Source organism: Sorex araneus, chromosome 2, assembly GCF_027595985.1.
Source record: "Sorex araneus isolate mSorAra2 chromosome 2, mSorAra2.pri, whole genome shotgun sequence".
Lineage (NCBI taxonomy): Eukaryota > Metazoa > Chordata > Mammalia > Eulipotyphla > Soricidae > Sorex > Sorex araneus.
This window is the reverse complement of record NC_073303.1, coordinates 79,900,419-79,928,059: the sequence shown is the minus strand read 5'-3', so window position 1 is coordinate 79,928,059 and position 27,641 is coordinate 79,900,419. Positions and strand designations below refer to the sequence as shown.

The window sequence follows — 27,641 nt, the reverse complement described above, 5'->3', positions numbered from 1 at the left end:
ATGGTGCTAGAATGTTTTATGCATGAAACCCTGCCATTATCAATATTGTAAACAGGTGCCTAAAATAAAGTTTAAAGTCAGTAAAGGCATCTCCATCCTTTATCCTGTATAGATGCCAGTGGAGGAGTGAATACTGTTAGTGTGTGTTGACTTAGGCATTAACTGGACTTGGCAAGAAAGTTTTAAAATTTTCTGGGAAGAATCAGAATGGTTCCAATGAAAATAGAGCCACTCGTTGTAGTGAAACCTGGATGTATTCACACTTGTAATATAACCTTGTATTAATCATGCTTCTGCCTACTGAGTCCTTTAAAAAAAAAGACAAACTACTTATATGTATGTATACATATATATATATATATATATATATATATTCAAATAATTTGTGTCTGACTGGGCAACTATTTTCTTCCTCCTGCAGTGTTCTAAGATTGCACAAATATAAAAGATAGTACACTTGATATTAGATATTTTTCTCCTGGCAGGCCATTCATGAGTCATCATCAAAGATTTTTTAATAGGATTGTCCTCATAGACTATTCTCTAGGCAGGGAGTGGGAAGCAGAATTGCAATTCATGCTTTGTAGAAATTTCAAAATGGCAAAATCTGTTAATCAAGGAAAACCAAGAAAACCATTTGAAATTGACTTTGAGTAACTTAATTATAACTGCAAGGAATATGTTGTTTATTTATAAAGCACCTTTCCCCAAAAGACTAAACTACTGTTATCTCTCTAAAAGACAGCAAGAAGAGACATTTTGGTAAAGTTTATCTTATTTAGTGATAAGGAAGAAGAATTTCTCATTCCACCTTCCTCTTTCTATTGCTGTTTTTCTCATCTTTTTATATATCCCAAATTGCAAACCAGTGAAATGATAAGCAGCAAATCAAGTCATAGACTGACTGGCAAGAGGAATTCATGTGATCAAGCCTCCAATTTCAAGGCTTATGTATAAATTTGGTATATTTTTAGACAGTTTACAGGTAATTACTTCTGGTTTCATACTTGTTTCCTCAGTTTATGGATTATTTCAGGGTCTTACTTTTTTTTTCACTCTGTTTGGCAGTGCACTCACTGAGGGGTCACACTCAGATGTTTTTCCAGTACAACATCTCTCTCTCTCTCTCTCTTTCTCTCTCTCTCTCTCTCTCTCTCTCTCTCTCTGTGGCTTGCATGGTAAAGAGACTTTACTGAGGGTTTAAGAGAGAAGTGGAAATTTTCATTCCCTCTTCCTCTCCCTTTTCAGGTGTCCCAGTTTCACTCACAGTCAACTGTTTTCTTACTCCCACTCAGATGCAAAACAAATTCCTTTTTTTCTGTCAAGCAGAACTGGTCAGCCATTTCTTTTGTTGCTTCAGTGCCTTTCCACAATCTCCATAGCTCACCTACTTCAAATGGTTTATCAGGGATTTCCCCAGGCATCATTCCCTTCCTAAGAAGATGTCTGGTGCCAGCTGTTACGATAATAAAAATTTCAAGCCTGTATAATTTATTTTTCAATGTTAGTGTTTTCAGTCCAGAGATGACTAATATTTCTTTTACTTGATGTGTGTGTGTGTGTGTGTGTGTGTTTGTGTGTGTGTGTGTAGAGCTGGAAATTTAACAGGGAATTAGACAAAGTTCTGGTCTTCATGGAGTTTTATATGGAGGATAAATGCTTTAGTTTTTAAAAAATAAATAATAAAAAAACACACACAAAATAAATAAAATAATTTATCACTGTAAAAAATAAATAACAATATGAATCATTTATTATACATTATGGTAAATACCATAAGGGAAATTTCTGAGTATAATATGGAAGGGCATGGTAGTTGCAGAAATGGCAAGGGATGAGGAAGAAATTAATGTTTTCCTGATATTTAATTTGTTCAGGACTAGTTTTATATATACATGTATATGTATATATGTATATATCAATAGATGTGTATATATGTCTGTTTTCATGGATTGCTTCTGGCAGACTTTGAGACCATATACAGTGCCAGAGATTGAACCTGGCCTTGAACTTGTAAGGCACGTGCTCTGCCCACTGTACTATCACCCAGGTCTCCGGGTGATAGCAAATGTAGTAAATGTCTACACTTAAACATGTCAAATAGACATATAGTAAATGGCTATTAAATGTAGACATTTAAAAACTGATATTTCTACAGATTGGCTGGAGTGATAGCATAGCGGGTAAGGCATTTGCCTTGCACATGGCTGACCCAGGTTCAATTTCTCCATCCCTCTCAGAGAGCCCGGCAAGCTACCAAGAGTATCTTGCCTGCAATAGCAGAGCCTGGCAAGCTACCCATGGCGTATTCAATATGCCAAAAACAGTAATAACAAGTCTCATAATGGAGACGTTACTGGTTCCCGCTCAAACAAATCCATGAGCGATGGGATGACAGTGATACAGTTATATGTATGTGTATATAGACATATACGTATATATGTATATTTATATACATGTATAAATGTGTATATATATATAAAACATACACTTATTGAGGGACTTCTAATGCCTAGAATTATAAGAGCTCATGTGTTGTAGAAGGGAGGCAACCAAAAATCTTTTTGTGTTTGTGATTATATAACTTTATTTATTCTTCTTAACGCTGCCATATTTGGTTTTTTTTTCGGTGTCAGGCAAAGGTCGGACTGCAGCTGAATCTCACGAAGACAATGTTCATGAAAAATGAACTAGTCCCTGACATTCCATTTGTTCTCAATGGAACAAACATCTCCGAATACAGCAGCTATGTGTACCTGGGTCGAGAACTGAACATGAGCAATGACTTGGCTCCAGAACTGCGCAGGAGGAAAAGAGCAGCATGGAACGCCCTCAAGAGCATCAAAGAAGCTGTTAAGAGGATGAAGAACCTCCGGCTCTGGGCACATCTTTTCGACTCCACTATTCTTCCTGCACTAATATATGCCTCAGAGATCTGGGCTCTACACAAACAGAATGAGAATGCTATTCGGATATCCCAAAGAGGAATTGAAAGAGTATCACATTTCACACGAGTGAGAGAAGGAATCCAGAGTTCCGACCTCCATTGACAGTCAAGAATCAGGGACGCTGTCTCATTTGCCAAGGCGTCAAAAATCAGATGGGCCGGACACTTCATGCGATTCAGAGACGACCACTGGACTAGAGCTGTTACCGACTGGATTCCATGGGAAGTCAAAAGACCGTGTGGCCACCCACCAATGAGATAGTCAGACTTCTTCGTCAAAACCCTGAATGAATGATTTGAGGCTCTTCCTGTTCCTGGAGTGAGCAGATATCATTGGGCTACACTAGCACACGACAGGGACAAATGGAAACGTTACTGGCGCCCACTCGAGCAAATCAAGGATCAACAGGAAGACTAGTGATTACTTTATCAGTTTAGTTCTTATCCACATTGACCACCTGCAGGTTTTTGAAAGTGGTGATGTACATATAGGTAACCGATGTATAAATTTTGTTTGGTGAATCTTCATCCGCATTCCTCTTTCTGGACAAACATACAGGGATTCGGTATGGGACAACTCTATTCCTTTGGCCCAGATAGCTTTGATTTTCCTGGTATCAAGGCACACATCTGGGTTGTCCATCTTCTTCATGGCAAACTTCTGGATGGATCTCTTCACCTGCCTAGATCGCAAGCATCTTGAAATCCACTCTGTTGCTGCACTTGTGGATGCTTATGGTGTATTCTCGGGTCACCATCCAGTTTATGGCGGAGTGGCCTTCTTCTCGCCACCATTCTTTGCAGGAGCTATTCCACCTGGCCCAGGAGAGAAAGGCACCAAGACAATTTTTTTAACTAAAAAAATGTATTTTCAGAAAGTATGAAGAGAAGTGACTGGAAACAAAGGTAGCAGGGTGGTGGTTAGGCAGGACTATTTACCTGGGCGCAAAGGACTGGATGGTGAGGAGCTTTCTAAAGAGTTTGCTAAACTAATGGAAAAGTGTGTTCAAAGGCACAGAGGCAGAAGCAACATTACTGGTTTGTCTGCCACAAAGCAATATAAGTACCTAGAGAGATGACGGATAGGAAGTTCTTGTTTTGGAGGTGGGGGTCCTGCTTAGATTGGGTCATGGGAGAACTTATGGTCTTTTTTCCCCAAGGGTGAAATGAGCTAGTTATGTTTTAAAAGATTGTTTCGCATGCAAAATGGAGAATATATTGGTTATCATAATGTTCTATAAAAAAACAATGCAAATATCTATTGATACAGAATTAAGCAAATTATGGTATATTTGCACATTGGAATACTATTAAATCATAAAAATAGTGGCATATCTGTGTGTTCATTTGGAAAGACTTATAGTAATACCATCTACATTATAATAGTGTGTATATGCATGTATGTTTCAGGGGAATTAGGTTATAAGACAATGAGTCTTGACCTTATTTAATAAATCTAAAAGTTCACACACAAAATGCTTACATTACTCTGGGTAGTTGGCAGCATATATTTTTTCTATTTTATTTTTCTTTTTGCTAGTATTTGCATTTGTGCCATAAAAAGGCAGATAAAAATAAAGTTATGAAAAGTAAGATTAGAATATGGTCTAGCAAAGAAAACATTTAAATACAGTAATGTGGCATTTTCATTTACCAAAATGCTATATTAATAGCATACTTCAGAAACACGAATATCTTATAATACATTTCAAATGTTATCCCATAAAATTAATTTGTAATGAAAAGTTAAAATTATGATCGCATCAAATATATTTTTTAAAATAGAAGCTCAGAGATAGAGCAGTGAATCCTGGAAGACAGCAGCTTGCCAGAAATCTCTCCGGAGCCCATATCGAGACAATTTCACTGGGGCACCTCAGATGGAGCGGTGCTCCACATGAAACCCTGATGCCAGTCCAGAAGTAAATCCCAGGTGTGTGGGTTCAGGGACTAAGACTCCAGACCACATGGAGGCAGCAGACAGGTTGTCCCTTCCTGTCTCCCCGCCCCCTTGGAGTCCTGGTTGTCATGCCCGCCCACGATCTGCCTCTAGACACCATCTCAGCACATCAATGGCCTTGATCCAGAGACTCACAAATCAATCTCAAAATGGGTTAGCTCCCTACAGAGATATCTCTAGACCCCAACCATTTACAATTTTAGAATCCCAAAAGCGCGCAGCCGCTTTTGCACCCACGTGACCTCTCAGGATGTTCATGATAAGCAATAGAAAATAAATTATCTAGCATCTGTCCGTGGCAGGCAGGCTTGAATGGTGGTGGGAAAATTCAAAATAATGGTAGTGGGAAGGTGTAATGGTGGTGGGATTGGTGTTGAAATATTGAGTGTAATCAATTAATGTGAGCTGCCTTATGAAAATACAATTTAAAACATTAAAAAAAAAAGTAAAACAGAAGTTCATAGTATTTCTTCTTTCCCTGCATGGATTTCTTGGCTTTCATTAAACATTTTTCCAGACCCAGTGTGAAATTCTCTTCCTCTTAAGTCCTGACTTTGGGAGTTCTAATTTCTTCAATTTTTGAATTAAGATTAAAATATTTTCCATTAAAAAGTTCCAATAGAAACAACATGAGAAGCCAGGGCGATAATTCAAAAGGTTGGAGCACAGGTCTTGCATGATACAGGCTATGAGTCTGATGCCCAACACTGCTTGGCTCTTGAGGTGTAGGCCTGGGTGCCTCTGGGGATCACTAAGGTGGTCCTAATGAGCCCCAGCACTGCTAGACCTAAGTAGATGACATATTTGACTTAAGAATCAGGCAAAACAATTCGATCAGCTTAATCAATGGCTGAATAAATAGCAATACTCCTACATTATAAACAAAAAAGAATTGAGCAAAAGGTTGGAAAAAAAATTCATGAAATTTGCTTATACATGAATGAACATGGAGAGTATCATGCTGAGTGAAATGAATCAGAGGGAGAGGGATAGATATAGAATGTGCACACTCATTTGTGGAATATAAAGAAAGAAAAACATAATATGAGAATAATACCCAAAGACAGTAAAAACACCAGGACCAGGAAGACTAGTCCATAATAGGAAGTTTGCCACACGGAGGAGAGTGCAGTTAGGACAGAGAAGGGACCACTAAGGCAATCATAGTCGGAAATGATCACCTGAACAAAAACTGAGGACTGAAAGGAGATAAGGGGATATATAAGACAATGTTTCAGGAACAGTATTGCAAACCAGAGTGCCTGAATGGATAAATGCAGAGAGAGAGAGAGAGAGGGGGGGGGGGGAGGGAGAGAGGGAGGGAGAGAGAGAAAGAGAGAAGTGTCTGCCATAGAGTCAGACTGGGGGCTGGTGGGAGGGAAACTAAGGACATTGGTGGGAATTGTGCACTATAAAGGGATGGGTGTTGGAACATTGTATTATTGAAACTCAATCATGAACAATTTTGTAACTGTGTATCTCACGGTGATTCAATTAAAAAAAAAAGAGACTGAACATCAAGCCTATGTAACTAATGTTTGTATCACTGGATATGGCTGCAGAGACCCCTGAGCACTGTTGAGGAGGCCTCCCCTGCAAGAAAAAACAAGACTGTAAGAAACAAGAAGCCAAGAGTCAGTGGAATAATCTGAGCTCCTGATTTCTTTCATGAATTATTGTTCCTCCATTTTTGCTCTGAAAATATTACATAATTCTAGACTTACACTTCTTTTTATTCAAGTTTTTCACCATTGGATGAAGTTTCAAGTCTCCTAAATATCAGCTATTTGGTTAACAGGTTAACAATATAAGCGATAGCACAGCGGGTAGGGCGTTTGCCTCGCACACGGCTGGCCTGGGTTTGATTCCTCCATCTCTCTCAGAGAGCCTGGCAAGCTATCGAGAGTATCCCGCCTGCACGGCAGAGCCTGGCAAGCTACCCATGGAGTATTCGATATGCCAAAAACAGTAACAACCAATCTCACAATGGAGACGTTACTGGTGCCTGCTCGAGCAAATCGATGAACAATGAGAGGACAGTGCTACAGTGTTTTGCTAATATATATATATATATATATGTTTATATGAGTATCAGCTATTTGGTAACAGCAGCACATCTGACCAAATGTCAGTGGGCTTGTGTTTATGGTTTTCTGACAGGTTTTCTGAGAGTGAGTTCAAGTTCCCTACAATCTTAGATGTTCTGAAATTCCTTTGTTAATGTCAGAGGAGTCTTCTGCATTTTAAATTTCGTGTCATATTTTATTACAGTAGATCACTGTTAATATAATCAGGCTTTTAACTTGTATGCCTGCAGAAACTGAAAGTTTTTTCCCCTTGTTGTTCATTACTGTCTTCTTGAAAGGATTTTCTGTCACTGTTGAACAAAATAATTTGGATTTCTTAGATCCTCCATTGAGCCATGTCCATAGCAATTTTAAATTAACAATGTAGAAAAGATACACCTTACTTATCATGCTAAAGGAAAAGTGTGAATAGAAAGCTATTTTAAAACCTGGACAGTTTTAATACTTTCAGATGCGGTAGCCATAGAGATTTTCCTGCATTAGGCCAAGGTGTTGACTACAGATACTTCTTTCTGAAAATTAGGTACATCTTTCCGAAAAACACTACTTTTACAACACAGTTATTGCTATATTATAATTTGTTTATGAAGACCATTAAATTCATGGAAGTTTGCTTGCTTTTTTGTTTTTTTTTTAGTAAAACCAAATGCTGTTGGTAGACAAAGGTAAAATATTTCAATTCAAATTGTCTTTTAATGAATTCTTATTTTAGTGGATTATTAATCATAGCCATGAAGTTTTATTATGCTATATTTTGAGTAACCACATTTAACAAAAAAGCACATTATTGTGCTACCTAGTCACAGAAATACTCTACTTGTGGTTATCTTAGAACCTAATAGCAATCATTAGCATTTTTATAAAGTTTTATGATTTGCAAAGTGCTTTCACATATACTATGAATAAAATGTTTCCAAAGATGTTCTTAAACTTAGATGATATATTTACATATTAAAGATATTTACAGATGTATATGTATTTATATATGTATGTGTATACTATATACACACGTATACAGTATACACATACATATGTATATAAATACATATACATATACATTAGTCTAGCCCACTGATGTGCCTAAAGCAGCACACGTGTTTGGTTTTAACATACTAGCTTGTATTCTCTGATATACATTCTTCATCCTTCTCGGAGAGCCCAGCAAGCTGCTGAGAGTATCCCGCCTTGCCGTCTGGCAAGCTCCCCGTGGCGTATTCAATATGCCAAATACAGTAATAATAACAGATCTCATTCCCCTGACGCTGAAAGAGCCTCCAATCGTTGGGAAAGATGAGTAAGGAGAGGCTGCTAAAATCTCAGGGCTGGGACGAATGGAGAAGTTCCTGGCACCCACTCAAACAAATCGATGAACAACGGGATGACAGTGATACAGTGTTACAGTGATACTTATGTGACTGTGTATTAACTAATAAAATCTATCTGTTTTACTACTACAGCTAGTTTTAAATACTATTTGACATATTCACAAGCCTTGTAATTATAAATGGCCAAAATAATGGGTTAGTAGCTTTTTTAGTTCAATTGACTTGAACACGTTGAAGATCTATTTTTAGGCAACAGTACAGAGCTTGAAGGATACAAATATGATTAAAGTTAACTGCTGCTTTCAAGAGGTTTGAAATATAATAATTTTTAAACAACTAATCACAGTATAAAAAAGAATGAAAAACATTTAATAGAGGTGCATTTATGGATGTAAAGAGGAGAGAACAATGAATTTTGACAACAGAGATCAAGGAAAGTATTGTAAAGAGGAAGCATTTGAGTAAGTCTTATTTAAAAAATACAAATAAAACTACCAGAGTTATCCTTCAAAGAGGCCTGCTTAGGAGGCTGGTATGTTTATGCCAATGACATGGCTGGTGATCACAATATTTTAGAAATTGCCTCTAGATCTTGCTTCTGAGTTACTGGATAATAAACCCCATTTCACTGTAATCCCTTTTTTTTAATGTAGTAGCTTTGGGGCAGGGGATTGACCTCCCAAGTTGGTCAGGGGGCCCTAGAGCCACTCCTGCCAATACTGATGTGATTAGACCTATGATTCAGTGCTGGGACTCTAGGATACACTTCCTCCTGGCTTTGCAGTGCTGGCAGACACCAGGTCACCCTATGGATGCTTGGAGCCCTTTTGAGCCTCAACTCAGTGATGCTCAGGGCCCTGTGGTGCCAGGAATCAAGACTTGCATGAAAAGTTCCTTGCCGAAATTTTCCTACTATTTCTCTGGCCCTAGTTACATTCTGTTTTTCAAGGGTTTTGCCAGTCAGCTCAGCAGTGAGTTTTTCTCCCCTCTGAGGGTTGAGGGATTATCTGGGCCAGGACACCCTGTGCTCTCTTCCTGTCTTTCTGTTATTTGCACAGAGAGGGAATGGGAGGGATGTTTTTAGACTTTTATCCTTCTTTTTTTCCCCTTTGTTTTTGGGCCATACCCAGCTGTGCTTCAGGCCTTATTTCTGACTCTGTGTTTAGGGAATCACTTCTGGTGGTGCTTGGCGGGCCATAAGCAGCGCAAGGGTCAGCTACACGCAAGGTAAGCACCTTAACCTCTGCGTTATCTCTCTGGTCCTAAACCTTTATCCACGGAGAATTGTTTCATTGAAACTTGAAGACTTGTAGAGGTTCAGGAATAATTGTTGGTATGAGGGCAGCAGACTTGTCTGAAGTGGAAATATTCAGTCCTGGATTCTGTCCCTGGCACTACACACAAAAAAGGAAAAATAAAAATAAACACAATTTCTCTTCTTAAAGAGCTTATTGAATTGGGACACTAGGAGCAGCATATAAGTCACGCAGTCTTGATGCTACATGCTACATGTTTCATTGTGACACCAGAGATGGGAAATATATTACCCCCCTGTTTTGGAGCTACTAAACCTATAAACTTCTAAAATAATTTGGAAGGAGTCTTTGATTTCATGCAAGTTAAAGGGGAATGAAAAAGAAGATATAGTTTAAAATAGAAGAAATAGGAAATGTGGAAGAAAGAGGAGGTCAAGGCACATTTGGATGTAGGGATAAGAAATCCTAGTGTTTTCCAAAGATGTAGGCACTAAGTCTCATTGCAAAAGGGTATTTTTATCAATTAACGTTGTCAACTTGAGTTTTATTAATTTTTATTTTGAGTTTTTGCTTTTTTGCTTGATTTTATTTTGCTTGAATTTACTTTGTAAATTTATTTTGAGTTTAGAAATGTATGGAAGCTCATAAGTATATGATGCTTGTAACTTGTTCCTGCATATTTAAATAAAAAATAGAAAACAAAAATCAGGGCAATGTGTGCATCTGGAAGTTTCCTATAGAAGGAGAAACACTGCCTAAATTTTAGTGGGAGATCAACATTACCCCAGTGGTTAAATGACATCATACTATGAACCAATGACATTAAACTAGAAAGTTCTGTGAAAATCAAATTATATTTAATCAAATGCTAATCACATCATGCCACAGGAAAATAGCATGACATATTTCTTCCAGCGTTGACTCGTTAATGCAGTTTGCTTTTATTCAAAACCAGCTTGCTTTGTCAGTAATCAGCATAAATTTTACATTGGATTTTTTTGTTTATTTCTTGCTTTTCAGTGAGAAAGATCTAAGTAGTATCTTTTATGTAAATTAAATTTATAAATAATATATTCATAAAAATAAACAAATTGAATCATGTTGGGCTATTGACTTTTATTATTAGGCTCATGGGTACTTTGAATTCATTGCCAGTTATTATTTTGATAGTGATGGGCCTTAGTATTCCTACTTTAAATTTTCTTTTTTTCTTGTATAAATGAAAGCTAATTGTTAGAGATAGAAAATATTGGTCATTTAGAATATTCATCCAGGGCCAGGAGAATAACTCAAATTGTAAGGCATAGGCCTAACATATGTGGGCTCTGATCCCAGACACAACATGCAGTTTCCTCACACTCACAGTACCACTGCCGTTGATGGTGGTGGTGGTGGGAGGTGGGGGGGGGAGAGGGGAAGGAGGGGTTGCTTGCTCAGTCCCTGAGCATTGTTGGATGCAGCTCCTACAAAACAGTTCCTTTATCCTTTCAATAATAATTCTAGAATAGTTTCAAGGCAAAATAATTATTCCAATATGTTTATGTTTAAAAAATAGAGGCTGGAGAAATAGCACAGCAGGTAGGGCGTTTGCCTTGCACGCGGCTGACCCGGGTTCGATTCCCAGCATCCCATATGGTCCCCTGAGCACCGCCAGGGGTAATTCCTGAGTGCAGAGCCAGGAGTAATCCCCTGTGCATAGCCAGGTGTGACCCAAAAAGCAAAATATATATCTATATAAATAGGTAATAAGTATATATTTTTATTTTTATTATTTTTTATGATCAGATATTTTATTTATTTATTTTTTAAAATTTTTATTAGTAAATCACTGTGGGATACAGTTACAAACTTTTGAACTTTCATGTTTGTATTTAGTTTACATCCCTCCACCAGTGCCCATTTTCCTCCACCAATGATCCCAGTATCCCTCCCACCACCCCCATCTCAACCCCCACCACCCCATCCTGCCTCTGCAGCAGGGCATTCCCTTTTGTTCTTTCTCCTGTTGGGTGTTGTGGTTTGCAATAAAGGTATTGAGTGCCATCATGTTCGGTCTATAGTCTACCTTTGGTAAACAGCTTTCAACCCGAGTGGGTCCTCTTAACATTTTCTACTAGGTGTTCCCTTCTCTGTCTCTGCTGCCTTTTCCCCCAGCCTGTGAGGCCAGTTTCCAAGCTGTGGGGCAGACCTCCTGGTTCTTATCTCTACTACTCTTGGATGTTAGTGTCCCATTCTGCTGTAAGTATATATTTAGATAATATTTGTAAGTATAAATGTAAATATATACATATGTATGTAGACTATTATAGACCAGTTAAAGAGGTTACATAATTAGTACATAGTTCTCAGCATTGAGAAGCTAAAAAAAAAAAAATAAGTTCAAACAGAAGAGAGATGTGAAAGCATGCCATTGTAAAGCAGTTCACATATGTGACCTGGAGCAAAGAGGAGAAAGGAATCATCTTTGGATAGACAATGGAAACAAAGAACATGAGAACTAGTGTTCAGTAAGAAACCCACCTCTTGAGGGGGCTGGAGATAGGACAGGTAGGGGGCAACATCTATTGTAGAGGGAAGCATTCAACAGGGGGGAGGAGGTGGTGTTGGATGGCAGTAAAGTATTAAGCATGAAATCCTATCAGCAATAGTACTGTGAACCATGGTGCAAAAATGTATTAAATTTAAAAAAGATTTAATTTCATTCTCTTAAAATTGAACTGGTGGGTGGGAGGCAATGGGTATGTGTGGGATGGGATGGGGTGGGATTGGTGGAGGGAAATGGACTCTGATGAAGGGAGCAGTGCTGAAATATTGTATGGAACTTAATCATGAATAAGTGTAATTTCTTGGTGACTAAATAAATAATAATGAAAAAGAAATTATCTTTGGGTGAAGAAATAAAGAGATTAAAAGGGATTAACTGGTATAAAGACTTAATACTTAATCTCTTTTATAAGTTAGAATTTTTACATTCTAAACAAAAGGAGGATATCTGTGGAATTATTTTCTCCCTGGCTTATTGAGATAGTAACATATAAGGTACACAAACACGCACGCTCAAGTTTGGGAGGGGGCAATGATGTGATGTGATGTGTGTTGTTCTCGGGCTCTGGGAGTGGCACTCTCTCTCTCTCTCTCTCTCTCTCTCTCTCTCTCTCTCTCTCTCTCTCTCTCTCTCTCTCTCTCATTCAGTGCTCTAAAGCTGCTGTGTATAGACCGGATTGGGATGGCTCCTCCTTGTGCTCTGCTTCTGTATGTGCCGCTGTGCTCTCTTCTGTCGGTCTCTCTATCTCTGTCTCTGTCTCTGTAGTCTCTCCTCTGGTCTCTTCCGACCTCTCTCTGTCTCTGCTTCTGTGTCTTCTCTCTGCTTCTGTGTCTTCTCCTGTGTCTTCTGTCTTGCCTCCGTGTCTTCTTGCCGCTTCTGTCTCTTCTCCTTGCTTCTGTCTCACCTCTGCCTTTCTGTCTTGCCTCTGCCTCTTCTCCCTCGCTTCTGGTTCTTCTCTCTACTTCTGTTACAGTCTTAGTTTATATAGCAATCACATAGGGCGGTAATGGTAATGCAAAGGTGGGTTGAACATTAACAAATCAACAAAGAGGGGTAAGACCACTTCTCCAGGAGATTAACAAAAAACTCATCTAAGGAGATTACTCCAGATGACTAGGAGATCCGCTCAAGGGTGGGGTCCAAACAAGGTGCTTCAGGGTGCATCGCTTTCTTCCTTTCTCAGCTAGTAATCCACTTAAATAGTTTAGTAAATCTACTTCAAATATTTCTAGCAATGTCATTCTGTATGAGGACAGTGAGAGATGTATCAAACTTAAAGTTTGGTTCTTTCTGAGGACATCTCACTATATTTTCTAGACCACAGTCTTCAGGTGAGATTAGTCTTCCTAACTGCAGCAGGGTCCTAGTCTCGTCATTATTTTTTGATCATGACAGCATTTGTCTATGACCATGATCTCAACTTATAGTTGAGTATTGTGGCACTTTGGCCTGGCCCATTTTGATGCCAGGGTAGCTCACAGCTTGCCCTGGGTCCATTTTGTCCCTTGTTGGGATCCTGCTTTTGGGGTGCTAGGAACCAAGGGCAACTGAGTCGAGAAAGCAGATGCCCAGGAGTAAATATTATTGGAGTCAATCAGCTCCCAAGTTACAAAGCATAATATTAACTGCCTTCTTGTGTCCATACAGATAGGCCATTGCACTAAGGTAAACTAAGTTCCCTGTGGCATGGCTGAAAAGACAAACCCAATGTTATCCTACAGTTGTATCACTGTCATCCTGTTGTTCATCAATTTCCTCGAGCAGGTGCGAATAACGTCTTCATTTGTCCCTGTTGTCCCTGTCATGTGCTAGTGTAGCCCAATGGTGTCTGCTCACTCCAGCAACATGAAAAGCATGTTGTTGTTACTGTTTCTGGCATATTAAATACGTCATGAGTAGCTTGCCAGGCTCTGCCATGCGGGCAGGATATCCTTCGTAGCTTGCCAGGCTCTTTGAGAGGGACAGAGGCTTTTGGAGTGGTCTCTAATTATCCTTAGGGGCCCTTATAGGGTCCAGGAAAATTTGCGTTGCTCCCTTTTGGAAGCTTTGTTTTATAGTCTCTGGATCTTTTCTTTGATGAGATTACATGGATGAGGGGGTGGGAGTTTGTGGGTATGTTTGCCAAGCTACTGGAAAACTAGGGATCTGGATGGAGGAAGCTTAGTCCTGATCTGAGCAGTCATGGAGATCTCAGCTAAGGGTTCCACATACCTGGATTCCTGATTCATGAGTTCCTTCATGAACCTCACCTATGAACATATAAAGTATGAAGTTTAAATGTACAATGTAATGTTATAACACATCTTTGTACTGTGAAATAATTACCTCCATGTCTTCTGTGCAGAATCTTAAAATTTTTATCTAATTAAGCAAATAGAACTGCCGTAGTGTTGAGAAGATGATACAAGAAACTGCTGCACATGGTTACAATTACATAATGGACTAACTGACTCTTGTTGCATAAACTATAATTTAATTATATAATAGGATGTGTATGTCTAATTTGATGCTGTAGACATATGCATAATTTTATTTATTAATAATTTGAAAAACTGTACCTCTTTTTAATCAGTATATAGATAGTACATCCTCTCAGAGAGCCCGGCAAGTTACCAAGAGTATCCCGCCTGCACGACAGAGTCTGAGAAGCTACCTGTGGCATATTCGATATGTCAAAAACAGTAAGAACAAGTCTCATAATGGAGACGTTACTGGTGCCTGTTCCAGCAAATCTATGAACAATGGGATGACAGTGCTACATAGATAGTACATATACCTCTTACATGACATAGTTATGCACCCACTAATGAGAGGAAAACAAAAGAGCAAGACAACAATCTTTTTTTTTTTTTTCCTAGAAAGAGACTTCTGAACAGTTCTTAGGAGATCCAGGGCCCTCATTAATGCAGTTAGGAGGATGCAGTGCTACTTGGGCCCTGTAGTGGCAGGGATTATCTGGGTCACCCTATGAGGCTGGGGTACCAGGGATCAACCACATGCAGTGCATGCATACTTAACACTGTCCTATCTCTTCAGCATTAATTATTTTTATTTAATATTACAACCCAAAAGAATTTAGCTACCTATGTGCCTATTTAGCTGACAATAAAAATAGATTATAGCCTAGTAAAGGGCAAAATATTTTCAGGAATATAATCTAAGAAATTGTAATTAAGTATTCTGAAAACTATATAATTCTAAGTTAAAAGTTTAGAGAAAACACTTAGTCTGATGAGAGAGCTTTCTTGGCTTTCAAGCCAGCAGGCTATCAGCACAAGCCTGAATAGAGTATAGTTATGGTCTCACAGAGTCTATAAAAAGTTAGGGCAATATGGATTTGTGGTAGGTCCAAAGGGATAGGTAGAATTTTTATAAGTGACTATCAAGGAGAGTGGGTGTCCCCAGTGTACATACCCTTTGAATCATATTAATTTGTAGCAGTCGGAAAAGGTAAACCATGTCAGAGGTGAGCACCCTAGCTTGGATTGAGCAAAAAGCCCTGTAGCACAGTTAAGGAATACATTTAAAAAAGATTATTTAGTAATAGATCATAAATGGCCTGCACTTCAGTCAAAAACCCCAAACAGTTCTAAGAATGTTTACTGAGAACTTACAATAGCTTAAGAGTTGGGAAGTCAAAGACGAATGAAGTGAGGCCTGTGCCTTGGAATTTAGATACACGATTATTGATGATTTGGAGACAGACATAACGCAATGATACATGCTATAATGAAGATAAATGGAAACGATTACCTCTCACTGCAGGGGAATTGGAGTGAAGGAAAGGGCTAGGGAGACTTGCTATTGTAGCTGGGTCTTGTTAAATGAGTCCAGAAAAAAATAAGAACGTAAAATTTTCTTCTGTATATGAAGTCCCAGAGATGTGAGAGAACTGATTTCATCAAAGAGCAAGGTGTGGTTCAATGTGACTCAAGGGGGAAGTACTTGTTGTTGAAGTTGGAAAGGAAGGTTGGGAACTAGATGAGAAGCACTATACAGATTGTGGAAAGAAATATGGGCCTAAGTCTTATCAGCCAATGATTTTCAATCTTTTGAGTTGGTGGCATACTTTTAAATACTGGAATTTTTAGCAGGACCATGAAAAGGATCAAAGTCCTGGGAACATTAAACAAGCCAGCAGGCTAACAGCACAAGCCTGAATAGAGTATAGTTATGGTCTCACAGAGTCTATAAAAGCTCCCATAGTAACTGCACTATTCATTTGGTTGACCTTCAGCACATTTCTTTTGGGAATAGATCTATTTACTTCCAGACAGTGTGCTCTTGAATGCTCAGAGGCGATGTTCTCACAGGTTCCAGTAAGCGTAAGATAGCTCCCTTGGCATAAACTTGATGTAACTTGAAGCTTCTTTCCTCTTACTTATAACAAGTTGTACTCTATTTAACAGCCGACAAGACACTCAGATCAGTATTCTATTTGACAGAAGTTGCTGCTAAACATTTAAATGTTGGTTCAAAATGAATTTTAACTATTGACATAAAGGTGGTTGGATGTTTGCAAAGCATGCAAAGTAAAGGAACGGAGTGCTATGTCTTACCAGGTAAAGAACATTGCTATAGGTAAGTGATGAAATTTTTCTTTTGTTCAGGGGCCATACCCAACTGTGTTCAGGGATCACTCCTAGAGATGCTCAGGATATTGTATTTGGGAACAGGGATAGAATCAGGGTCAGCGATGTACAAGGCAAGTGCCTTATCCCCTGAACTATCTCTTGGATCTAAATCCTGTGACTTTAAAGTAGGGGAATCTGATAATCAAAGTCATCACATGGGCTGATTATTTAACTATGTTAAATTGGGTAGAGGGAAGAGAAACTGGGACATCATTTAAGACCAGAACTTGGATCAGAATGAGGTTTTCAGTAGAAAGGGAGAATAGGGACTATTTTATCCAGGAGATTCTGGAATTGGCAATTGACTAGGCAAAAGAGAGTCATGGAAAAGATCTGGTATTTATGACTGGGTGAGTAGAAGAATAGTAGGACCGTTCATTGAAACAATATATTCAGGAATAAAAGTTATTTGAATTATGTGAATTCAAATGACTGTTTGAACTAACTCAAGGCAATAGAGTTTTAAATGGTAGCTATAAATTAGCCAAGAGTATGATAACTGTATAAATAATGTGTGTTTGTGTGTATATGCATGTATGTGAGACATCTGTAACCCCTGTGGTGCTCAGGGCTTACTCCTGATTCTGTGCTCATTCATAGTGGTACCTGGAAGCACACTGGGATTGGCTGCATAAAAGGCAAGCAATTTGATGCCTGTACTATGTTTCCAGCTCCTACAAATAATATTTTAATCATTCCATATCTTAAGATAGAAAATATTGTTCAATATAGCAATTTAGCACACTGTCCTTTCACTCTTACACTTTCAGATATAACTAACTCTCTTTTTCACAAAACTCCCTATAAATGCAATTTTGTATTAAAATTGACTTACCTTTTTCTTTCCCTCCCTTCCTTCCTTCCTTCCTTCCTTCCTTCCTTCCTTCCTTCCTTCCTTCCTTCCTTCCTTCCTTCCTTCCTTCCTTCCTTCCTTCCTTCCTTCCTTCCTTCCTTCCTTCCTTCCTATGCTCTACTACTGAGCTATGTCCCCAATGCCAAACTACAATTGTTGTCAAACCTAGTAATATGAAAATGTTCCCAATGCTTAGGAACCTACAGAAATATTCTGGGTGTGATACCTCCTGGGAATTGCGAGTGGCTTCCATACTGATTATTTGCAAAGAATATTCTTGGAGGGGGGGTGGTTGAGAGGTATGGAGTGGTTTGGGCCACATCTAGTTGTGGGTGCTCAGTACCACTCCCAGTTTGGGGCTGCTCAGGGGACCAAATTTAGAGCTGGGGATTGGACTGCAGTCAGTTGCATGCAAGGCAAGAACCTTAAGCCCTGTACTATGTCTTGGGACCTCCAGATCTACTTCTCCAGAGAAACAAGTCTGAATTCTGCCTCTACCTTTCCCATCCTGGATTGTGGCAGGTAGATGCAGAGTGTCTACCTCAGTTCAGGACATGGGAAAGCCCCTGCTTCTAGGACAGTGACCTTTAAACAGAGTGGTAACTTGGGTGACTGCAATTTTAGCCCATGTTTTTTTTAAACTGCAATAAGGAAGTTAGAAACAGCTTTCACTTGTTAGTTATTTCCCCAATGTGAAAAGACAGAAACAAAACCACTAAAATAACCCAAACCCACAATTTTATGGGTCTAAGCAAAACTAAGAGTGACTGAAAGTAGACTATGGACCAAACATGATGGCCACTTAGTACCTATATTGCAAACCATAACACCCAGAAGGAGAGAGACAGTAAGAGGAAATGTGCCTGCTACAGAGGCGGGGGTGGGAGGAAAGAGACAGTGGTGGATGGAGGGATACTAAAAACATTGGTGATTGAGAATGGGCATGGGTGGAGGGATGGATACTCAAAAACTGTATGACCGAAAATATAATCAGGCAAGTTTGTAAGACTATAACTGTATCTCACAGTGATTCATTAAAAAAAAAAAGTGACTGGGTTGAAAAAAAAACTTTATTTTATTCTTTTTATGGGGTCATGAAGATAGTCAGCAGGGTTATGGTGTTTGTCTTGTGCATAGCTGACCCGGGGTCAATCCCTGAGCACAGAGCCATGAGTAAGCCCCAAGCAACACCAGGTATAAACCCACACCCCCACACCCCGCCCATATTTTTCACCTGAGAATATATTGTATCTAACAATGACAAACCCTTGGCCTTGGTTTACAAAACTTAACAAATAGTGGAGGGGTGAAATAGTGGAGGCAACAGTCATACTAAAGGTGACAAAGGGGCACTTCAGGAACCATGCACATCTGGGTGGTGGGGTACATAAATTTTATACACAAATACCATAAATTTTAACACTATTATAATAACCTAACATGCAATTATAAAATTAGTTAAAAATCATTGATTCATACATGGAAGTCAGGAGGTCCCAGTTTTGTTGGGCTACCTGTGGTGATGTGTTTGTCAGTGATAGTTCACATTATGACCCAGGAAGTTAAGAGGATCCAGGGTATGATTTATGTCATTGACGTTCCTTATACCAGATCAAATTGCAGCACAAAATGTATCAAAACACATATCCTTGACATACCTAACACAGCCCCATTTCTGATGGCAGGAGACAGTGGGAACCTGCAGCGTGCACAGGTTTTGCTGTACGGGGAAGGTGGATGGAGGAGTGTGTAGACCAATGGGTGGATTTCTTTCTTTCTTTTTCTTTTTTTCAATGTAGGAGTACTGCTATTTATTCAGCCACTGACTACACTGATTGAATTGGGCATAAACTCCACATTACTTTTTTTTTTTTAGTGAGCTATTCATTTATATGCATTTCTCAAACTGTTTGCTTTTACAAATCTGATTCTCCTACTGATTTTGATATGTACTTATTTTAGAAGTATCCAAATCATTAACTCAACTCATACTTTAATTTCACCACTGTCTATACTTAATTTTTATATGATTTTGCTTTACTCTTGTCCTCCTCCTTTCCAAAAGGAAAAAAGCAAGGACACACTAAGGAAAAAAACAGGGGCTGGAGTGAGGGCATTTGCCTTGCATGCGGTTGACCCGGGTTCGATTCCCAGCATCCCATATAGTCCCCTGAGCACCGCCAGGAGTAAGTCCTGAGGGCAGAGTCAGGAGTAACCCCTGTACATTGCTGGGTGTGACCAAAAAAGAAAAAAAAGAAGAAAAACAAATATCTTGATGAAAATGATCCTATTATAAAAATTAAAATACCATTGCAGAGAAAAAAACAAGAAATGGTTCCCAATGCCCAAAGAAAATTAAAATACTAATTGAGATTCCCACAAGATGTAGTGTGAGTTGAAATTTGATTGTTTCTCAGGAAGAAAAAAACTTCATAAAACAAGGGACTGGTATGCTTGGAAATACTCCACATTACTTTTTAAAAAAAGTTTTTTAAATTGGATATCAGTGAGATATAACATTACAAAGCTGTTAATAATTGGATTTTAGTCATATAATGATCCAACACCCATCCCTCCATCAGTGTACATTTCCCATCACCAATGTCCCCGTTTCCCCACTACCATCTCCCAACCCTCTACCCCCACCCCCAGCCTCCCTGTATGGGAGGTACTTTCCTTCTTGCTCTCTCACTCCTTTTCCTTTTGTGCATTATGGTTTGCACTACAGGTACTAAGAGGTCCTGGTGTTCAGGGCATTTGGTATTTTTATCAGAATGATAAGGCTGGAGTAGCTTTTTAACTGGGTGGCTGCTTTGGGGTTGGATGTTACTGCCGAGGCTTCCAGAAGTACAGGGAGGCTGGGGGAGGCCCGTTCTGACCCTGAGAAAGCCTGGGGATATCAGTCATAAAACCCCCATACCAGAATTTTCATCAGATAATATCTTGGTGAGGTCTGTCCTGAGACAGTGGAGTCAGGCTAGGGGTATGGTGGTGATTTTGGATCGTGGAAGCAAGCAGCTGCCAGGGGCTCTGTATGGGTGGGCCCCAAACCAACCCGCTCTCCCTCTGATTTATCCTAGTCTGTTCAGCCATGCATGAGTCCAAGATTAACTGCAACTTTTGATCTCTTTTGAGATTTATCTATGGGTCTCTGAAATAAATCAATAAATGAGCTCGTATAGCTGAGCTGGAGTTGGTTTGTGGGCATGGCTCCTACATAACTAACTTTTGGCCATTTAAGTTTTGGGTAGACTTGGTCCCAAGTTGTTGGGGTCCAGCCAAAGGCACAGTGGCAATTTTGGGGTATCAGGAAGCCTGAAGACACTATCAGGCTGCTGATGCACTTGCCCCGCAGGTACAGGTTGACTTGCTGGTGGCACCATACCCCTGGGGTGGATTTCTTAATTTTTTTTTAATTTAATCACCATAAGATACATAGTAACAAAGCTGTTCACAATTGGGTTTCAGTCATAAAATATTCCAATACCACCCCTTTGCCAGAGTACATTTCCCACTTTCAATGTCCCCAGTTTCCATTCTGCCACCATCACCCCACTGACACCCCAACCTGCCTCCATGGCAGGCACTTTTCTTCTTTCTCTTTCATTTTCCTTCTGGGCATTATGGTTTGTAATACAAGTACTGACAGCTTATCATGTATATCCCTTTGCCTACTTTTAGCAGTTCCTGGTGTAATGTACCATTGTTTCTTTATTCAGTTGTTTGTTCTCAGACATTCAGGTTGTTTCTTGATTCTGACTATTGTCAATGTGCTGCAATGAACATAGAAGTGCAGATAGAGTTTCTGTTGTGTGCTTTTGGACACCAGGGTATATTCCCAGAAGTGGAATTGCTGGGTCAAATGGAAGCTCAATTTCTAGTTTTTTGAGGAATGCCCATATTGTTTTCCAAAAAGACTGAACTAGTCAGCATTCCCATCAATAATAGATGAGAGGCTCTTTCTCCCCGCATCTGTGCCATCATTGGTTGTTCTTGTTCTTCATTTATTTTTTTGGCTTTTTGGGTCACTCCTGGCAATGCTCAGGGGTTACTCCTGACTCTGCACTCAGGAATTACCTCTGGCGGTGTTCCAGGGGAACATATGTGATGCCAGGGATCAAACCTGGGCTGGCTGTGTGCAAGGCAAATGCCCTACCTGCTGTACTATGACCCCGGCCCTGTTCTTGTTCTTTTTGATGTGTGCCAATTTCTGTGGCATGAAATTATATTTCATTGTTTGATTTGCATCTCCCTGATAATTAGGGATGTAGATCATTTCTTCATATGTCTTTGGCCATTTGTATTTCTTCTTTGAGGAAGTTTCTGTTCATTTCTTTTCCCCAGTTTTTGATGCGGTTGGATGTCTTTTTCTTGTAAAGTTCTACCAGTGCCTTGTATATCTTGGATATTAACTCTTTACCAGATGGGTATTGGGTGAGTTATTTTTCCTAATCCATGGGTTGTCTATGTATCTTGGTCACCATTTCTTTTCAGGTGCAAAAGCTTCTTAGTTTAATGTAGTCCCATTTGTTTATCTTTGCTTCCACTTGCTTGGTCAGTAGTGTTTCATCTTTAAAGATGCCTTTAACATCAATGTCATGGAGAGTTCTGCCTACATTTTCCTCCATGTACCCTATGGTTTCAAGTCTGATATTGAGATATTTAATCCATTTTTATCTAGTTTTTGTCCTGGTGTTAAAAAGAGGTATGAGTTCATTTTTTTTTCTTTTTGGGTCACACCTGGCGATGCTCAGGGGTTACTCCTGGCTCTGCACTCAGGAATTACTCCTGGTGGCGCTCAGAGGACCATATGGGATGCTGGGAATCGAACCCAGGTCGGCCGCGTGCAAGGCAAACGCCCTACCCACTGTGCTATTGCTCCAGCCCCCATTTTTTTTTGCATGTAGATGCCCAGTTTTCCCAGCACTACTTGTTTAAGAGGCTTTCCTTGCTCCACTTCATATTTCTTGCTGAATTTCTTCTTCTTGAGTTGTTTTTGTTTCCAGCAGTTTTCCTCATGTTTATCTACTGCTGAATCCAAAGTTCTCTAAATGATCTATCTAATTATTCAAGGCAAACGGTTCAATACAGTTTCATTTTGTCTGGCTCCTGGGCTATCAGGAACATGTTGGTGCAGTGAGCCTGAGACTTGGCATGTGACTCTTTAAATTAGAAGGCACAGGGCTGATGTAGCTTTGCAGCAGAAAAGTCAGGTGAGTATCATGGTAAAAGTAAATGGTGGTAAAAACCTGGTGTCTATCCTCCCACCCCCCCATACTTTCCATCTCCTTGTCAGGAGTATAAGCAGTGCTGAACTCCTAGGTAAAGCTCAGAGGGATTTCCCTCCACCCCCTGCCCCGGAACCCCAAGATGCATATCAAGCATTCAGGTTTGAGGTACCATAAGGAGAACACAGTACAGCCTCATGATTATGCAATTGTACACAATACTTTTCTTCAAATGCTAGGAGACTCATTTTTCTCTCACTACTCATGGTACCCTGAGGAACACTTGTTTTCATGGGACTTGTTTCCAACTTTGAAATGTAGGACAAAATTTAGGAAAGCAGGTTAAGATTGAATAAGATAAGCAATATTCTCTCAAGCCATTGCAAATAGTGGACTGTTCTGGCAAACATCAGCCTGGTCTTTTCAATTCTCTACACAGACGGATTCCTGGAGCCAGGGTGAGAGGGGAATGTACTGCTAGGAACTTGAGTTTGTATAACCTTAACCTCTGTGTGAACTCAGTTCACTGTGCCAGAGGTGGGGACTGGATCTGTCTCCTCCAGTTTTCAAGGGTCCACTTCTAGTAGGAACTTAGTCCTGCACCTAGGTAATTTGAAGAAAAGGCAAGTGTTTTATCAATATAAATCTAATTTTGAACACCCTAGCCTTTGACTTCACTTCTTCACTAAAATATAAACATTTGACTAATTTTTAATTGAGTATATTAAATTCTTTCTTTCATCCCCACTTGGACAGGGGGAAACATGTGTTATTCGTGTTGCTCATTAATGGGGTCACTCTGGCTTTCTTCTTACAAGCTAACCTATTGCCTTTGGCTAAAATGATGTATAAAGCTTTATAATATCTTCAACTTCTGGGGCTGTCTCACAGCTGCTTCTCTTTGCTACTTTGCACTTTCTCAATTTCTCTTCATGATCTCATAACTAAGATTCTATTTATTCATTAATTTTTTCAACTTATTAATGTACTGTCATGCCTCCTGGCTGTAAGAATATGATAAAATCACTGGAAAAATTTCAATAATTAATGAGAGTCTTATTTCCTTTAGTCTACAATGTTCAAAAAAAAATTACTCAAAGTTTGAAAATATGAACTTAACCTTGAGTCCTTGTGGACCAAAAATGTGATGTACACTTAGGACTAGAGAAAAGATGCTTTAAAATTGAAATTTTAAAAAGGCCTAGGAATTATTAACAAGACTATGCTGGTCATATTTAATTAACTAGTATGGGGAGTGAAAGAATCTAATACTGTCACTCTTAGGTTATTCAAGATCTTCAAAGCCTTAATCATTTCATGTACATCTTCTTGTACAATAAAAAATAGTTTAATTAATTAATTAATTTATTTATTTATTTTTGCTTTTTGGGTCACACCTGGCGATGCACAGGGGTTACTCCTGGCTCTGCACTCAGGAATTACTCCTGGCAGTGCTCAGGGGACCATATGGGATGCTGGGGATCGAACCCAGGTTGGCCGCGTGCAAGGAAAACGCTCTACCAGCTGTGCTATCGCTCCAGTCCCCAAAATAGTTTAATTTAAATGGAGTTCAAATTTAGTTAAGAAAAAATGAAACATTTGTTAGAGCAGAGATATTTACTAAACTGTAAATACTTTCTTCTTTTTATTTGACATTTTTTTAAAAAACATGTCCTGGTTGCTATAACCTACACCTTTTGTTTAATAACATTTTATTTGAGCAAATAACAGGGGATCTGAGACATAAGGAAATACAAACCCTGACTGAAAATATGGGGAACTAACAAGGTTGAAAAAATGTGAAATTTGCAGATAATCCCTGGATTAGAGTCCTGTTTTGTAACAAATCCACAAAATTATTGCCAGAAAACAACACAAATTCATTTTCCTACAGTTATCGTTGTCAGAAGCATGCAATAATTTTTACTGAGCTCAAATGAAGGTGTTGGCAGACTCACTCTTGGAGCTTTGGGGATGACACTGGAGTGGGGTGGGTGGGATCCATCTCATTGCTGTTTTAAAAACCTAGTAGTACCTGTCTTTCTTGGCTATTTACTCTCTACCTCAAAGCATGCCACTCACTCCTCTGCTTTTTTTTGTTACATCTAGCTAATCCTCTTCGTCCCCGTCTATAACGGTCACTGTCACTGTTATCCCGTTGCTCATGGATTTGTTTGAGCAGGCACCAGTAACGTCTCTTATTGTGAGACTTATTGTTACTGTTTTTTTGGATATCCAATACACCATGGGTTGCCAGGCTCTGCCGTGCGGGCTCGATACTCTCGGTAGCTTGCCGGGTTCTCCAAGAGGGGCAGAGGAATTGAACATGGGTTGGCGGCGTGAAAGGTGAACGCCCTGCCGCTGTGCTATCGCTCCAGCCCCTCTATAATGGTCATGTGATTATACTGGGTTCAATTGGATAATTCAAGATTATTCTCTCATTTCACATGCCATAACTTCCCATACCTACAAAGTCTCTTTTGCCCTAATGGGAAACATTCATAGGTTCTGAGTACTAGAATAGAGTTAGTGTATAAATACTTTTTCTTCCTCTTTATTCCTTTTTAAAAAATTTGTTTTGGGGCCACATCCAATGATGCTCAATTTACTCCTGGTTCTGTGCTCTGCTCATGGATCATGCCTGGCTGTGCTTGGGGGATCATATGGGATGTCAAGAATTGAACCTGGGTCAACCACATGCAAGGCAAATGCGACCCTCCCTCCTCCACTGTACTATCTCTCTGAGCCGTAGGTCATTAATTTCTTTATTGTAAGTTTTAAAATTGAGATATTAGTCACATAACACAAAATTGATGTTAAATCAACCACTAATCAGCACTCTACATTTTGCACTTATTCTGTATATTACATATATGTGGAACTATTTATGTGGGAACCCCCGTGTTTTGATGTTTAATTTCAAGATATATTTAACATTCTTTTTTCCTTTTTAGGTCATACCTAGTGATGCCCAGGGCTTACTCCAGGCTCTGCACTCAGGAATTACTCCTCGCAGTGCTGGAGGACCTTATGGGATTCCAGGGATCCAACCCAGGTCAGCCGCATGCAAGGCAAACATCCTACCCATTGTATACTATCACTTCAACCCCACATTTAATACTTTTATCTCAGGTTTTGAGGAAGGGTTAAGCTTATTTTCATTCCTATTAGTAGTATGGTTAATTACTTGGATGCTTTTCCTTTCTGTCTCACATCCCTATTCTCCACCAGTATTTTCCAGAATCCTTCACAAATAAAGAACTTACTAAATCCTTATTTGTGGCTTCACTTCTGGGGAAACCCAAAATAAAATAACAGATACATAAGTTATTAATCAACCATATACTGATTAATTACTCTGTGTTTGGCACTTTGCTCAACACAGAATAGCACAAAACCTAACATTTTCTCTGCTTTGTGGAAGGCATTTAGAGAATACAGACAGTAAGTAAACATTATCAGTAATAGATCAAGAAAGACTTTCCTAATGATTATATTGGAAGAATGAGAAGCAATCAGCAAGGTGCAGAAGGTGGGAAAAATTTTCCACATACATGGGCTCTCTGCATGATGAATGAATGTGACATTTTGAGAAATTAAGAGGAATCCATATGGTGCTTTCAGAAAGAGTTGGAGGAGTATAATTGTTCTATTTATATCTCCCTTCAACTGAAGGATTTGTACAAACAAGAAACAAGTTGCAAATAACCTACAACTCTCATCTTCTTCAGGTGTCCTATATTCCAGAGAGTTACCTCATCCAGTCATGCTCTTCCTGAAGCTACCTTAGTTTGTTTGACTTAGAGAGACAGGTATATACGAGGGTAGTGATTTGGCTTGATGGAAAATACATACATGAATATGTAATACATGAATAAATAATACATGAATAATACCTCCCTCAGAACTCCTAATTATGTCTGTTGGGTCTTGCATTATAGTCCAATATCTTCCAGAGTTCAACCCTGCTTCTACCCTCTTCTCTATTTCTCTTGCTCTATTTTCTTTTTCTTAACTTTTTTAATTGAATCACTGTGAGATAGACCCTTACAAAGCTGTTCATGATTAGATTTCAGTCATACAGTATTCCAGCACCCATCCCTCCACCAGTGTACATTTCCCAGCACCAGTGTCCCCAGGTTCTGTCCCATCCCCCCTACCCTCCACCCCCTGCCTGCCTCTATTCTCTCTCTGTCTCCCTCTCTGTCTCTCTCTGTCTCTGTCTCTCCCTCTCTCTCCGCCCCTCTTTAGGGAGCTTTCAATATTAATATTGAAAAGTTATCAAGAATATCCTTTTGCCTACTTTTAACCCTCAGATCTCGTCCAGCATGTTCATTCCCAGCTATTATTGTCACACTGGTCTCTTTTCTGTCTTAGCTACTCTCAGCCAGATCTCTACTGCTCTGTTTTCTTTTAGGGGCTGGCACACCCAGAAGTGATCCAGGGCTATTGCTGGTTCTTGCTCAGGAGTGACCCCTAGCTGTGGTGGATGATATTGAAGCAGGGTTGGTTATTCTGTTGAGAGAGTACCATCTTTCAGATCACATTTTGCTCTCTCCTCTTTCACTGGTGTTGATTTTTAATAATCATTGCTTTCCAAACTCAGTATCAGAACCTACTATAGAAGATTCTACCTCCAATGGCAGAGACTCCAGAAGACTTTGTAGTAATCATAGTAATATTACTAGGTTTCTCTTCAAATCCAAAGGGAGTAAAAGGCCTTATGATCAGATTAAGATGGATTCATAGTCCGGTGACTGAGAACCACTTTGACTCTATATTGAAGGAAGCTTCTACCTGCAAGAT

At 39.3% G+C, this 27,641-nt stretch overlaps 1 pseudogene; it reads right to left on the bottom strand.

Annotated features, from left to right (window-relative positions):
• Positions 1–3,381: 3,381 nt before the first annotated feature.
• Positions 3,382–27,641, bottom strand: part of LOC101546774 (60S ribosomal protein L31-like) — a 39,562-nt pseudogene continuing 15,302 nt past the window's right edge.